Below are 15,741 nucleotides of genomic sequence, written 5' to 3'. Positions count from 1 at the left end.
CAGTCGCTGGCGCAATGCAGTGAAACAGACAGGTAACTCCCGCAGCAGAGACGTCCATACACACACACAGTGCACTGCAACTACTGCAGATGTGTCCATACACACAGTGCACTGCAACTACTGCAGATGTGTCCATACACACAGTGCACTGCACCTACTGCAGATGTGCCCATACACACAGTGCACTGCAACGACCGCAGGTGTGTCCATACACACACAGTGCACTGCAACTACTGCAGATGTGCCCATACACACACAGTGCACTGCAACTACTGCAGATGTGTCCATACACACAGTGCACTGCAACTACTGCAGATGTGCCCATACACACAGTGCACTGCAACGACCGCAGGTGTGCCCATACACACACAGTACACTGCAACTACTGCAGATGTGTCCATACACACACAGTACACTGCAACTACTGCAGATGTGTCCATACACACAGTGCACTGCAACGACCCCAGGTGTATCCATACACACACAGTGCACTGCAACTACTGCAGATGTGCCCATACACACACAGTACACTGCAACTACTGCAGATGCGTCCATACACACAGTGCACTGCAACGACCCCAGGTGTGTCCATACACACAGTGCACTGCAACTACTGCAGATGTGTCCATACACACAGTGCACTGCAACTACTGCAGATGTGTCCATACACACAGTGCACTGCAACTACTGCAGATGTGCCCATACACACACAGTACACTGCAACTACTGCAGATGTGTCCATACACACACAGTACACTGCAACTACTGCAGATGTGTCCATACACACAGTGCACTGCAACGACCCCAGGTGTATCCATACACACACAGTGCACTGCAACTACTGCAGATGTGCCCATACACACACAGTACACTGCAACTACTGCAGATGCGTCCATACACACAGTGCACTGCAACGACCCCAGGTGTGTCCATACACACAGTGCACTGCAACTACTGCAGATGTGTCCATACACACAGTGCACTGCAACTACTGCAGATGTGTCCATACACACAGTGCACTGCAACTACTGCAGATGTGTCCATACACACACAGTACACTGCAACTACTGCAGATGTGTCCATACACACACAGTACACTGCAACTACTACAGATGTGTCCATACACACAGTGCACTGCAACGACCCCAGGTGTATCCATACACACACAGTGCACTGCAACTACTGCAGATGTGTCCATACACACAGTGCACTGCAACGACCCCAGGTGTGTCCATACACACAGTGCACTGCAACTACTGCAGATGTGCCCATACACACACAGTACACTGCAACTACTGCAGATGTGTCCATACACACACAGTACACTGCAACTACTGCAGATGTGTCCATACACACAGTGCACTGCAACGACCCCAGGTGTGTCCATACACACACAGTGCACTGCAACTACTGCAGATGTGTCCATACACACAGTACACTGCAACTACTGCAGATGTCTCCATACACACAGTGCACTGCAACGACCCCAGGTGTGTCCATACACACACAGTGCACTGCAACTACTGCAGATGTGCCCATACACACACAGTACACTACAACTACTGCAGATGTGTCCATACACACAGTGCACTGCAACGACCCCAGGTGTGTCCATACACAGTGTGCACTGCAACTACTGCAGATGTGTCCATACACACAGTGCACTGCAACTACTGCAGATGTGCCCATACACACACAGTACACTGCAACTACTGCAGATGTGTCCATACACACAGTGCACTGCAACGACCCCAGGTGTGTCCATACACACACAGTGCACTGCAACTACTGCAGATGTGTCCATACACACACAGTGCACTGCAACTACTGCAGATGTGCCCATACACACGGTGCGCTGCAACGACCCCGGGTGTGTCCACACACACAGTACACTGCAACTACTGCAGATGTGTCCGTACACAAAGGGTACTGCAACGGCCCCAGGTGTGTCCACACACACAGTACACTGCAACTACTGCAGATGTGTCTATACACACAGTGCACTGCAACTACTGCAGATGTGTCCATACACACAGTGCACTGCAACAACTGCAGATGTGCCCATACACACACAGTACACTGCAACTACTGCAGATGTGTCCATACACACACAGTACAGTACACTGCAACTACTGCAGATGTGTCCATACACACAGTGCACTGCAACGACCCCAGGTGTGTCCATACACACAGTGCACTGCAACAACTGCAGATCTGTCCATACACACACAGTACACTGCAACTACTGCAGATGTGCCCATACACACAGTGTACTGCAACGACCCCAGGTGTGTCTATACACACAGTGCAATGCAACGCCCCCAGGTGTGTCCACACACACAGTACACTGCAACTACTGCAGATCTGTCCATACACACACAGTACACTGCAACTACTGCAGATGTGTCCATACACACAGTGCACTGCAACAACTGCAGATGTGCCCATACACACACAGTACACTGCAACTACTGCAGATGTGTCCATACACACACAGTACAGTACACTGCAACTACTGCAGATGTGTCCATACACACAGTGCACTGCAACGACCCCAGGTGTGTCCATACACACAGTGCACTGCAACAACTGCAGGTCTGTCCATACACACACACAGTACACTGCAACTACTGCAGATGTGCCCATACACACAGTGTACTGCAACGACCCCAGGTGTGTCTATACACACAGTGCAATGCAACGCCCCCAGGTGTGTCCACACACACAGTACACTGCAACTACTGCAGATATGTCCGTACACACAGGGTACTGCAACGACCCCAGGTGTGTCCACACACACAGTACACTGCAACTACTGCAGATGTGTCCGTACACAGAGGGTACCGCAACGACCCCAGGTGTGTCTACACACACAGTACACTGCAACTACTGCAGATGTGCCCATACACACGGTGCGCTGCAACGACCCCAGGTGTGTCTACACACACAGTACATTGCAACTACTGCAGATGTGTCCATACACACACAGTGCACTGCAACTACTGCAGATGTGTCCGTACACAGAGGGTACTGCAACGGCCCCAGGTGTGTCCACACACACAGTACACTGCAACTACTGCAGATGTGTCCGTACACACAGGGTACTGCAACGACCCCAGGTGTGTCCATACACACAGTACACTGCAACTACTGCAGATGTGCCCATACACACAGTGCAATGCAACGACCCCAGGTGTGTCCACACAAACACTGCACTGCAACTACTGCAGATGTGTCCATACACAAAGGGTACCGCAACGACCCCAGGTGTGTCTACACACACAGTACACTACAACTACTGCAGATGTGCCCATACACACAGTGCAATGCAACGACCCAAGGTGTGTCCACACACACACAGTACACTGCAACTACTGCAGATGTGCCCATACACACAATGCACTGCAACGCCCCCAGGTGTGTCCATACACACAGTGCACTGCAACTACTGCAGATGTGCCCATACACACAGTGCAATGCAACTTCTGCAGATGTGTCCATACAGACAGGGTACTGCAACGACCCCAGGTGTGTCCACACACAAAGTACACTGCAACTACTGCAGATGTGCCCATACACACAGTGCACTGCAACGACCCCAGGTGTGTCCACACACACAGTGCACTGCAACTACTGCAGGTGTGCCCATACACACAGTGCATTGCAACAACTGAAGATGTGTCCATATACACAGTACACTGCAACTACTGCAGATGTGCCCATACACACAGTGCACTGCAACGACCCCGGGTGTGTCCACACACACAGTGCACTGCAACTACTGCAGATGTGTCCATACATACAGTGCACTGCAACTGCTCTAGATGTATCTGTACACAGAATGCACTGCAATGACTACAGATGTGTCCATACACACAGTGCACTGCAGCAACTGCAGATGTGTCCATACACACACAGTGCACTACAACAACTTCAGATGTGTCCATACACATTGCACGTCAACAACACCAGATATGTCCATACACACAGTGCACTGCTACAACTGCAGGTGTGTCCATACACACAGTTCACTGCAACAACTCCAGATGTGCCCATACATACAGTGCACTCCAACAACCCCAGGTCTGTCCATACATACAGTGCACTGCAACAACTGCAGATGTGTCCATACACACAGTGCACTGCAACAACTCCAGATATGTCTGTACACACAGTGCACTGCAATGACACAAGATGTATCCCTACACACACTCCAGCTACTGCAGATGTGTCCATACACAAGGCGCACTGCAACAACTCCAGATGTGTCCATGCACGCAGTGCACTGCAATTACTGCAGATGTGTCCATACACACAGTGCACTGCAACTACTGCAGATGTGTCCATACACACAGTGCACTGCAACAACTCCAGATGTGTCCATACACACAGTGCACTGCAACTACTGCAGATGTGTCCATACACGCAGTGCATTGCAACTACTGCAGATGTGTCCTTACACGCAGTGCACTGCAACTACTGCAGATGTGTCCATACACACAGTGCACTGCAACAACTCCAGATGTGTCCATACACACAGTGCACTGCAACTACTGCAGATGTGTCCATACACGCAGTGCATTGCAACTACTGCAGATGTGTCCTTACACGCAGTGCACTGCAACGGCTCCAGGTGTGATGAGGCACATATTAGTGTTCACATTAGACACTATGGACCCCTATTAAGAAACGCTTTGTACAGACCAAACTAATATACTCTTACCATAACCATATAAGGGGTTCAAACTATGAAAGCGCCACAAAGCCTTACAAATGGTAGAAGTGAGCCATGTAAATACTATAAGTATAACACACTCCTGCTGTGCCCCCTGGAGCTAGTGATCCCCTCCAGCCAGGCTTGCCCCCCTGGAGACAGTATCCCCCTCTTCCCCTGCTCCAACCAGGCTTGCCCCCCCCGGAGCCAGTGCCCCCGCCCCCCCCCCCCCCGCCCCAGCCAGGCTTGGCCCCCTGGAGGCAGTGCCATCCTCCAACCAGGCTTGCCCCCCCTGGAAGCAGTGTCACCTCCGCTCCAACTGGGCTTGTCCCTCCCTCCAGCCAGGCTTGCCCCCCCGAGCCAGTGGCCACCTCCAGCCAGGCCTGCAGCTCCGCGCCAGAGGTGAGCACACACCTGCTGCGGGGGGTGCAGTGTACCTCATGTCTGACCTGTGTCTTTCCATCACTGGGACTCGTGCACGCCTCTATCAATGCACCTCAGTGCTCACCTGCCCCCCACCCCGGCTACTGATGACGCGAACACACAGCTCTGCAAATGTACGTCAGCGCCGACCTGCTGCACCCCCTCTCTGCCAGTACTGGGAGCCCCCCAGATCAGGGACTTTGCATGTGGCAGAGACCGGAACTGGGGGCGCGACAGGGATACAGAGTGCGACGGAGGGGGTTGTAACAGGGAAGGAGGTGGGGCGGCAGGGCCTGGGAAGGAGAATGTGGCAGGGGTGTGTGTGAAAGGGAATAAGAGGGTGCCCCTTTTTGGTAGGGGGGGGGGAGCGCAGGAATGAGACTTACCGGGGGTAGGATTGGTGTGACAGGTTTAAGTGAGTGGGAGTGTGACGGGGTGTGACAGTGTAGGAGCGTGACAGTGCTTGTGAGAGTAGCAGTGTCTCTGTCACCAGCGTGTCAGGGCTGAGGGTGAGGCGGAGTGTGACAGTCCCGGGTGGGGAGTGTAACAGTGCTTGTGAGAATGTAGGAGTGTGACAGTGCTTGTGAGAGTAGGAGTGTGACAGTGCTTGTGAGAATGTAGGAGTGTGACAGCGATTGTGAGAGTAGCAGTGTCTGTGTCACCAGCGTGCCAGGCCTGAGGGTGAGACGGAGTGTGACAGTGCTTGTGAGAGTGTAGGAGTGTGACAGTGCTTGTGAGAGTGGCAGTGTCTGCGTCACCAGCGTGTCAGGGCTGAGGGTGAGGCGGAGTGTGACAGTCCCGGGTGGGGAGTGTAACAGTGCTTGTGAGAATGTAGGAGTGCGACAGTGCTTGTGAGAGTAGGAGTGTGACAGTGCTTGTGAGAATGTAGGAGTGTGACAACGCTTGTGAGAGTAGCAGTGTCTGTGTCACCAGCGTGCCAGGGCTGAGGGTGAGACGGAGTGTGACAGTGCTTGTGATAGTGTAGGAGTGTGACAGTGCTTGTGAGAGTGGCAGTGTCTGTGTCACCAGCGTGTCAGGGCTGAGGGTGAGGCGGAGTGTGACAGTCCCGGGTGGGGAGTGTGACAGGGCTTGTGAGAGTAGCAGTGTCTGTGTCACCAGCGTGTCAGGGCTGAGGGTGAGGCGGAGTGTGACAGTCCTGGGTGGGGAGTGTAACAGTGCTTGTGAGAATGTAGTAGTGTGACCGTGCTTGTGAGAGTAGGAGTGTGACAGTGCTTGTGAGAATGTAGGAGTGTGACAGTGCTTGTGAGAGTAGGAGTGTGACAGTGCTTGTGAGAGTAGGAGTGTGACAGCGCTTGTGAGATTGGCAGTGTCTGTGTCAACAGCGTGTCAGGGCTGAGGGTGAGGTGGAGTGTGACAGTCACCGGGTGGGGAGTGTGACAGGACTTGTGAGATTGTAGGAGTGTGACAGTGCTTGTGAGAGTAGGAGTGTGACAGTGCTTGTGAGCATGTAGGAGTGTGACAGTGCTTGTGAGAGTGGCAGTGTCTGTGTCACCAGCGTGTCAGGGCTGAGGATGAGGCGGGGTGTGACAGTCCCGGGTGGGGAGTGTGACAGTGCTTGTGAGAGTGGCAGTGTCTGTGTCACCAGCGTGACAGAGCTGAGGGTGAGACGGAGTGTGACAGAGTAGGAGTGTGACAGTCCCGGGTGAGGACTGTGACAGTGCTTGTGGGAGTGCCAGTGTAGGAGTGTGACAGTGCTTGTGAGATTGGCAGTGTCTGTGTCACCAGCGTGTCAGGGCTGAGGGTGAGACGGAGTGTGACAGTCCCGGGTGGGGAGTGTGACAGGGCTTGTGAGAGTAGGAGTGTGACAGTGCTTGTGAGTGTAGGAGTGTGACAGTGCTTGTGAGAGTAGGAGTGTGACACTGCTTGTGAGAGTGACAGTGTCTGTTTCACCAGCGTGTCAGGGCTGAGGGTGAGACGGAGTGTGGCAATGCTTGTGAGAGTGGCAGTGTAGGAGTGTGACACTGCTTGTGAGAGTGTAGAAATGTGACAGTGCTTGTGAGAGTGGCAGTGTCTGTGTCACCAGCATGTCAGGGCTGAGGGTGAGACGGAGTGGGACAGTCACTGGGTGGGGAGTGTGACAGTGCTTGTGAGAGTGGCAGTGTAGGAGTGTGACAGTGCTTGTGAGAGTGTAGGAGTGTGACACTGCTTGTGAGAGTGACAGTGTCTGTGTCACCAGCGTGTCAGGGCTGCGGGTGAGACTGAGTGTGACAGTGCTTGTGAGAGTGACAGTGTAGGAGTGTGACAGTGCTTGTGAGAGTGGCAGTGTCTGTGTCACCAGCGTGTAAGGGCTGAGGGTGAGACGGAGTGTGACAGTCACGGGTGGGGAGTGTGACACTGCTTGTGAGAGTGTAGGAGTGTAACAGTGCTTGTGAGAGTGCCAGTGTCTGTGTCACCAGCGTGTCAGCGCTGAGGGTAAGACGGAGTGTGACAGTGCTTGTGAGAGTGACAGTGTAGGAGTGTGACACTGCTTGTGAGAGTGGCAGTGTCTGTGTCACCAGCGTGTCAGGGCTGAGGGTGAGACGGAGTGTGACAGTCCCGGGTGGGGAGCGTGACAAGGGTTGGTAGGGTCACAGAGTCGGGGTGTGCGTACCCCCACACCCCCTGCCCCCGCCTGCTTCCCGCCTCTGCTGAATGTCGCGTTGTCGAGCAGCCGAGAGTGTAACCTTCACCGCGTCCTCTCTGGGAGGATGGAAACCCGAGCAGTCCCTACGGAGAGACAGGCAGCCGGCGCGGAGACAGCGGGGGCACCCACTAACCTGCCCCCACCTCAGTCCCTCACACTTCTGCCCTCACCCTGGGTGAACCCCGGACAGCCCCTGGGCGCTGCCACCTGCCCCCCCCCCCTACGGGGCCCCCCATCCTCCAAGCATGTCAGGGCACCCCCAGACCCTAACTCTCTTACCCTACCCCCCCCACACACACCGCCCCCCCCCCGCCCCCCCGCCTCCAGCTCTTCAGCACTCACCCCCACCTCTAGCTGTCCAGGTCTCATGAGACACCCCTGAGCTGCACTTGACCGCCCCCCCTCCCGTGACTAAGCCCTTGCGCCCCCCCCCCCCCCCCCCCCACACACCCCCGGGCCATCGGAACCCCCGTCATCCAGCTCTTCATCCGTCACCCCCACCTCTAGCTGTCCAGGTCTCATGACACCCCTGAAGTGCACTTGACCGCCCCCCCTCCAGTTACCCCCACCCCACGGGACCCCCCCGCACGATGCATTTTACAAATGAAAGGATATTTGCCTGGGGGTCTCTCTTCGCCTCGCAGCAGCGCCAGCCCCTCGTGGGGAGAGGGTGTGAGACCCCCACCGGGAGGGGGGCAGCTCCGAGACCTTGGGGAGGGCGTGAGGTGCTCCGGGGTGCTCCCTGGTCCTGGGTCCCTCGTGGTCCGTCCTTCAGGTGGGGTCCCAGCCGGCGGTGGTGCTCGGGGGTCCGTGCTGCCCTCAGTCAGGTCTCTCCCTCCCCAGGGCAGGAGGGCATCCTGTGCTCCGAAGGTCACGTCCGGACTCCCTCCTCCTCCAGCCTGCCTCAGCCTCCTGTGATGTGTGTGTGAGCAGGGGAGGGCCCCTTTTATCTGGCGCCCCTCTCCCTCCTCTCACCTCGTCCCTCATCCCCTCTCCTTCCTCTCAGCCCTGCGCTCCATCACCTCTGTCTCTCTCCTTCCTCTCAGCCCTGCCCTCCCTCACCTTTCATTTTCTTCCTCTCAGACCTGCCCTCCCTCACCTCTGTCTCTCTCCTTCCTCTCAGCCCTGCCCTCCCTCAAGTCTGTCTCTCTCTCCCCCTCTTCCCTCTCAGCCCTGCCTTCCCTCACCTCTGTCTCTCTCTTCCCTCTCAGCCCTGCCCTCCCTCACCTCTCATTCTCTCTCTCCCTCTTCCCTCTCAGCCCTGCCCTCCCTCACCTGTCTTTCCCAGCTCTGCTCTCCCTCACCTGTCTCTCCCAGCCCTGCCCTCCCTCACCTCTCATTCTCTCTAGCCCTTCTTCCCTCTCAGCCCTGCCCTCCCTCACCTCTGTCTCTCTCTTCCCTCTCAGCCCTGCTCTCCCTCACCTGTCTCTCCCAGCCCTGCCCTCCCTCGCCTCTGTCTCTCTCTTCCCTCTCAGCCCTGCCCTCCCTCACCTGTCTCTCCCAGCCCTGCCCTCCCTCACCTCTCATTCTCTCTCTCCCCCTCTTCCCTCGCAGCCCTGCCCTCCCTCACCTCTGTTTCTATCTTTCCTCTCAGCCCTGCCCTCCCTCACCTCTCATTCCCTCTCTCTTTTTCTCTCTCTCTGTCTCTCTCTCTCACTGTCTCTCTCTCTCCCTTTCTTCTTCTGTCTCTCTCACTCGCTTTCTCACTTTTTTTCTCTCTCTCTCTCGTTCTCTCTGTCTCTCTCGCACTCTGTCTGTCTCTCTCTCCCTCTCTCTCTCTCTCCCTCTTGCTCTCTCTCTCTCTCGTTCTCTCTGTCTCTCTTGCACTCTGTCTGTCTCTTTCTCTCTCACTCTCTTTCTCACTTTTTTTCTCTGTCTCGTTCTCTCTCTGTGTCTCTCATCCCCTCCCTCCCTCCTACCTTCTCATCTCCACAGGTCTCCCACCTTCTCTCCTTCATCCCCTCTCCCCTCACCCCCTGTCCCACTTCCCTCTCAGCTCTCTCCTCTCTCCTCTATTCTCACCCTCCCGTCTACCCTCGCCTCCTCTTCATCCTCACCCCCTCACCGCACTCCTTCTTCTCACCTGCCCCTCTCAGCTGCCCCCTCTCTACCTCTCCTCGCCCCCTCTTCCTCCTCTCGCTCTTCCCCCCTACCCCCTGGTGTCCACCCATACTCTCATCCTTCTCCCATCCCTCTATCCCCTCTCCTCCCCATGCAGCTCTGCTTCTCCCCCTCTCCCCACTTCCCTCCCAGTCTCTTCGCTTCCCTCACCCCTCCATCCCGTCCCCCCATCTCACCCCCCGCTCCCCTTCTCTCCTCTGCCTGTCACAGCTCCCTGACCCCCACTCTCTGCTCTCAGCGCTACATCTCTTCTCCTTCACTTCTCTCTTGCCCCATCTCACTCTCCTCTCTCTTCCACCGTTTGTCCCCGTCGCCCCAGTATCCCAAAGTTCCCACACACATCCGTTTTATTTCCCTCCCTCCCCTCTCACCTGCTTCTCTTACACTCCCCCTGTCTTTTTGTCTCTTCCACCCCGCTACTACCCTCCTCTCTCCATTTCTTCTTGAACAACCCTCTTTTTTCCTATCACCCCATCCCCCCCCACAAAATCATGTTTTCTTTAGTGGTGGCTGCATAGGCACCAGTGGGTATTTATTAAAAAACAAAAAACTGTTCTATTTCTACTTTGAATGAAGGAACAGTTAGGCCAGAGCCGCCCGAAGCGCCTACCACTGACCCTCAGTGAGCTGTGATCCCACACATCCCCCAGTGTTCATTTATGGGGCAAAACCCGACCCCATGTTAGTCTGTGGGACCAGTGTGGAGTTCTCCAAGGATTAATCTCCAACACACTTCATTAATGCTTTTCAAACATGGCAACTCAGCTCAGCCAACGCGTTTCGTCCCGGATGGACTTCATCAGGGCTCGAGAAAGACGAAACGACAGGAACACCCTCACACATTACGAATCACTGAAATAAAATGAATTGAGCATCATATTGTGTCTCCTGTCTCGTAATGGATTAAAGGGAGATTCTTTGAGTATTCAATGGACTATGGTCTTCATGTGATTGGATTGGCTTGAAGAATAATTCTTGGAGGACTCTTGAGTGTTCACTCTATGATGGAATGATTGAGGAATGAGGAATGGTTTCTCCGCAGTGGAACCATAAGGGGTTGAGCACCATTTAGTTACTCTGGGCTACCAACACTAGGGTGGGCGTCTAGGGCCAACAATGCTCTTCTATGGGACCAGCCTGAAGGTACTTGGGGTGGAGGCTGGCCTCTCTTACTTCTGTGTGACCCCAGCCAGTGAAAGGATTCACATAATCTGGAGGGGGTGGAGGGGTCTTGCCTTCCTCCAGTACAAGTCTGGAGAAGTTCTACTCAGTTTGGGCCAACCGTTGAGTAAAGTCCACTAGTTGGGAAAGCTAAAGTTTGTGGAAGATCAGGTGGTCCAGTCAACAACTTGTCAGTGGTTCCCCGGAGGAGGGAGAGAGAAGGGGCCGGTGACCCCCCCACCTGCCTGACCGTTCTTTACCTCTTTTGGGTTGTACTGGGAGGTAATGGTCCTCAGCCGCTGTCAAGTAAGGTAGGCTGGACTTCATCCATGCTGTTATAGACCAGCATATAAGGTCTTTACCCATATTCAAGGAGACCAGACTTTATATTGAAATAGACCAGGTTTTATCTATATTGAAGTAGACATCACTCCGGCCACTTTTTTATTATTCTTTATCCTTCCCTATTTATTTAATTATTTTTTTACATTTTTGGGTGTGTCCTGGCCCCGCTAGGAACCCCCACGGCTTGTTTATTTTTTTATGAGAGCCGCGGGGAGCCCTGCAGCCCCCGCAGTTCCACTGGCTTCCTTCAAGCAGTCCAATTCCATAGGGTTGAGCAGGAACCGGCCGCTGTCTCACGGGGTCTGAATGATCCCCGGGGCCATCAGATGGTTCATGGAGAGGAGCTGCGCACCCCCTTCCTTTCAGTGACTCAATTGGCGAGCCACAAGTACAGCATCCGTTTTAGGACATCCTCATTCCTCACTCCTCATCCTTACTTCTAATCAATCATCCATCAACCCTACTTCTCCTCCATCATCCCTACTTCTCATCCATCATCCCTGCTACTCAACCATCATCCTTACTTCTCCTCCATCATCCCTACTTCTCATCCATCACACATCATCCCCACTTCTCATCCATCACCCCTACTTCTCATCCATCATACATCATTCCTACTTCTCATCCATCACCCCTACTTCTCATCCATCATATATCATCCCTACTTCTCATCAAACATCACTACTTCTCATCCATCATTTCTACTTCTCATCTATCACCCCTAATTCTCATCCATCATACATCATCCCTACTTCTCATCCATCATCTCTACTTCTCATCCATCACCCCTACTTCTCATCCATCATACACCATCCCTACTTCTCATCCATCATCCCTACTTCTCATCCATCATCTCTATTTCTCATCCATCACCCCTACTTCTCATCTATCATACATCATCCCTACTTCTCATCCATCATCTCTCATTCTCATCCATCATACATCATCCCTACTTCTCATCCATGATCCCTATTTCTCATCCATCATCCCTTCTTCTCATCCATCACACATCATCCCCACTTCTCATCCATCATCCCTGCTTCTCATCCATCATACATCATCCCTACTTCTCATTCATCATCTCTACTTCTCATCCATCATCCCTACTTCTCATCCATCACCCCTGCATCTCATCTATCATACATCATCTCTACTTCTCATCCATCATATATCATCCCTACTTCTCATCCATCATCTCTACTTCTCATCCATCATCCCTGCTTCTCATCCATCATCCATCATCCCTACTTCTCATCCATCATCTCTACTTCTCACCCATCACCCCTACTTCTCATCCATCATACATCACCCCTACTTCTCATCCATCATTCCTACTTCTCTAAAACATGCGGCTGCTGCAATTAAATGTGTGAACACGGAATACTAAGGCTGCGTCATCCTGAAGCCATCTTGGGCCTCTTTAATCCATTTACAGCCACTCCCTGCCCCTTCAGCTCACTCTTGCAGCTTTCTACTTTCTCCCTTTGTGACGCTTTTTCCCTTCATCTGTCTTTCCCATATGGGTCTTTAGCTCGCAGCAAATGCTTGAGGTAGAAGAATAAACCCCGGCCCTCAAAAATAAATGCCGGTGCTCAGCACCGGAAACAACAAGCACAAATTAAGCACTGCCATTAATAGGAAAAGCTGCCTTGGGCAGCTACAGGCACATTCATGTATGCAGATGCTGAAGGGGTCTGAGCAGAAGCAGCTTCACTGATATTCAGGTGTGATTCACTAGTGTGAATCAATCCACGCACAAGGAGTCCTGAATGTTTGCATTTATTTTTATTCTCAGTGAAGTTAAGAAAACAAACGTTAAGTGTCAATATGTGCTTGAGAGACCTTTACAGCTAGACTGGCAGCCCTGGAGGTTAATTTGCTCACTGCATGATTGTTAAACTTGAAAAGGTCAGAGCTACACTCCAGCGCCCCCTCCTGACAAGGTTATAATAATGTTAGCCCCAAGTCCTGTGCTCGGAGAAGATATTCTGAGGCTTTTGGGGTACATTGTTTTCAATGGGACTTTGATTCTGCACCAGAAGGGATAAAAGGATTACAGCTTCCCCAGTTGGTAGTTTTTTGGGGTTTTCTGTTCATCTTCTAATGCTGAACTTGGGAACACCATCTGAATACAACAGAAAAATAACAGTGAATTACCCAAATATCAGTCAGGCACAGAAATGTAGTTCACATTTTTTAAATCAGATCCTTAATTACATGGACGATGCTTTTTAGAAATAATTCAGTATCACCCTTTTGGCCACGCCCCTTTTAGAGAGCCCCTCCCCGTTCTTTCCATGCTACTTAAAACACAGAAGCAGTGTTTTGTGAAAAGGTGCAACCTGCAAATGTCACGACGCATCGTGGGCCACTTTTTTTGTGGTGCCCGGGCCCAATTTTGATCCCAATCCAACCCTGCTTAAGCCATATCCCAACATGTCGCGATCCAGCTTGTGATGTCCGGAAGCCCTGGTGCTCGTGCTGACCAGCTCCGTTTTCTAAGCGCTTTGCCCCCCTGATGAAGCCATCTCCCCGTGCGAGGCATCGCAAGGGCCTCTGTTCCACCCATAAAGCCGAGCGCTGTGGAGCCTGCCCGGGAGGCGGCTGCAGTCCCTCGTTTATATTTTACTGCAGTTTAACTCTGCGGCGAGGACACGGGACCCTCGGCGAGCTGAGAAATACGGACTCGAGCAGCGGAGCGGCGAGGGAGATGGGGCACAGGATGTAAGGGAACATGGAGAGAGACTGGAGGCATAAAAACCATCCGGGACACGTACTGTGCAACCCGGGGACCTCGCGGCGCTACCTGGGGTGATACAGGGCTGTTAATGTGCAACCCAGAGACCTCGCGGCGCTACCTGGGGTGATACAGGGCTGTTAATGTGCAACCCAGAGACCTCGCGGCGCTACCTGGGGTGATACAGGGCTGTTAACGTGCAACCCGGGGACCTCGCGGCGCTACCTGGGGTGATACAGGGCTGTTAATGTGCAACCCAGAGACCTCGCGGCGCTACCTGGGGTGATACAGGGCTGTTAATGTGCAACCCAGAGACCTCGCGGCGCTACCTGGGGTGATACACGGCTGTTAACGTGCAACCCGGGGACCTCGCGGCGCTAGGAGGGGTGATACAAGGCTGCTAATGTACAACCCAGAGAGCTCGCGGCGCTAGCTGGGGTGATACAAGGCTGTTAATGTGCAACCCAGAGAGCTCGCGGCGCTAGCTGGGGTGATACACGTCTGTTAATGTGCAACTCGGGGACCTCGCGGCGCTACCTGGGGTGATACACGGCTGCTAATGTACAACCCGGAGACCTCGTGGCACTAGGAGGGGTGATACAAGGCTCTTAATGTACAACCCAGACATCTCGTGGCGCCAGGAGGGGTGATACAAGGCTGTTAATGTACAACCCAGAGACCTCATGGCGCTAGCTCGTTTGATACAACACTGTTATTGTCCAACCCAGAGACCTCATGGCGCTAGGAGGGGTGATACAGGGCTGTTAATGTACAACCCAGAGACCTCGTGTCGCTAGCTGGGGTGATACAAGGCTCTCAATGTACAACCCAGAGACCTCGCGGCGCTTGGAGGGGTGATACAAGGCTGTTAATGTAAAACCAAGAGGCCTTTTGGTGCTAGAGTGGTTGATACAAGGCTGCTAATATACAACCCAGAGAGCTCGTGGTGGTAGAGGTGGTGACACAAGACTATGAATGTATATCACAGAGATCTTGTGGGACTAGGAGGGATGATACAAGGCTCTTAATGTACACCGCTTAGACCTCATGGCGCTAGGGGGGTTGATACAAGCTGTTAATGTACAACCCAGAGACCTCGTGGCGCTAGGGGTAATGATGAAGTTTACCTGTAAGAACTATTTTTCATTATCTCAGATCCCCCTTTTCCTCTCCAGTCCTTACTCTATGAGGAAATTGTGAATAATGGAATAAAACGAGCAAGCACAGAAAAGAGTAGAAATGTATTTATTCTCAAGGAGACACCCCAGCCCCAGCCATCAGCCTCATGTCTACTGGGCACCGGTCATCAGGGCTTCCCTTCAACCCCAAACATTCTAAGCATTCTACATGGAGCAGCTGTCATCATGTCTTCTCTTCAACCCCAAAGATTCTAAGCATGCTACATGGAGCACCTGTCATCATGGCTCAACCCCAAAGATTCTAAGCATTCTACACTGAGCACCTGTCATCATGTCTTCTCTTCAACCCCAAAGATTCTAAGCATTCTACACGGAGCAGCTGTCATCATGTCTTCTCTTCAACCCCAAACATTCTAAGCATTCTGCATGGAGCAGCTGTCATCATGTCTTCTCTTCA

This window comes from Pleurodeles waltl, chromosome 4_2 (assembly GCF_031143425.1).
Source record: "Pleurodeles waltl isolate 20211129_DDA chromosome 4_2, aPleWal1.hap1.20221129, whole genome shotgun sequence".
In the NCBI taxonomy this organism is placed as follows: domain Eukaryota; kingdom Metazoa; phylum Chordata; class Amphibia; order Caudata; family Salamandridae; genus Pleurodeles; species Pleurodeles waltl.
Note: the sequence above shows the minus strand (reverse complement) of the source record.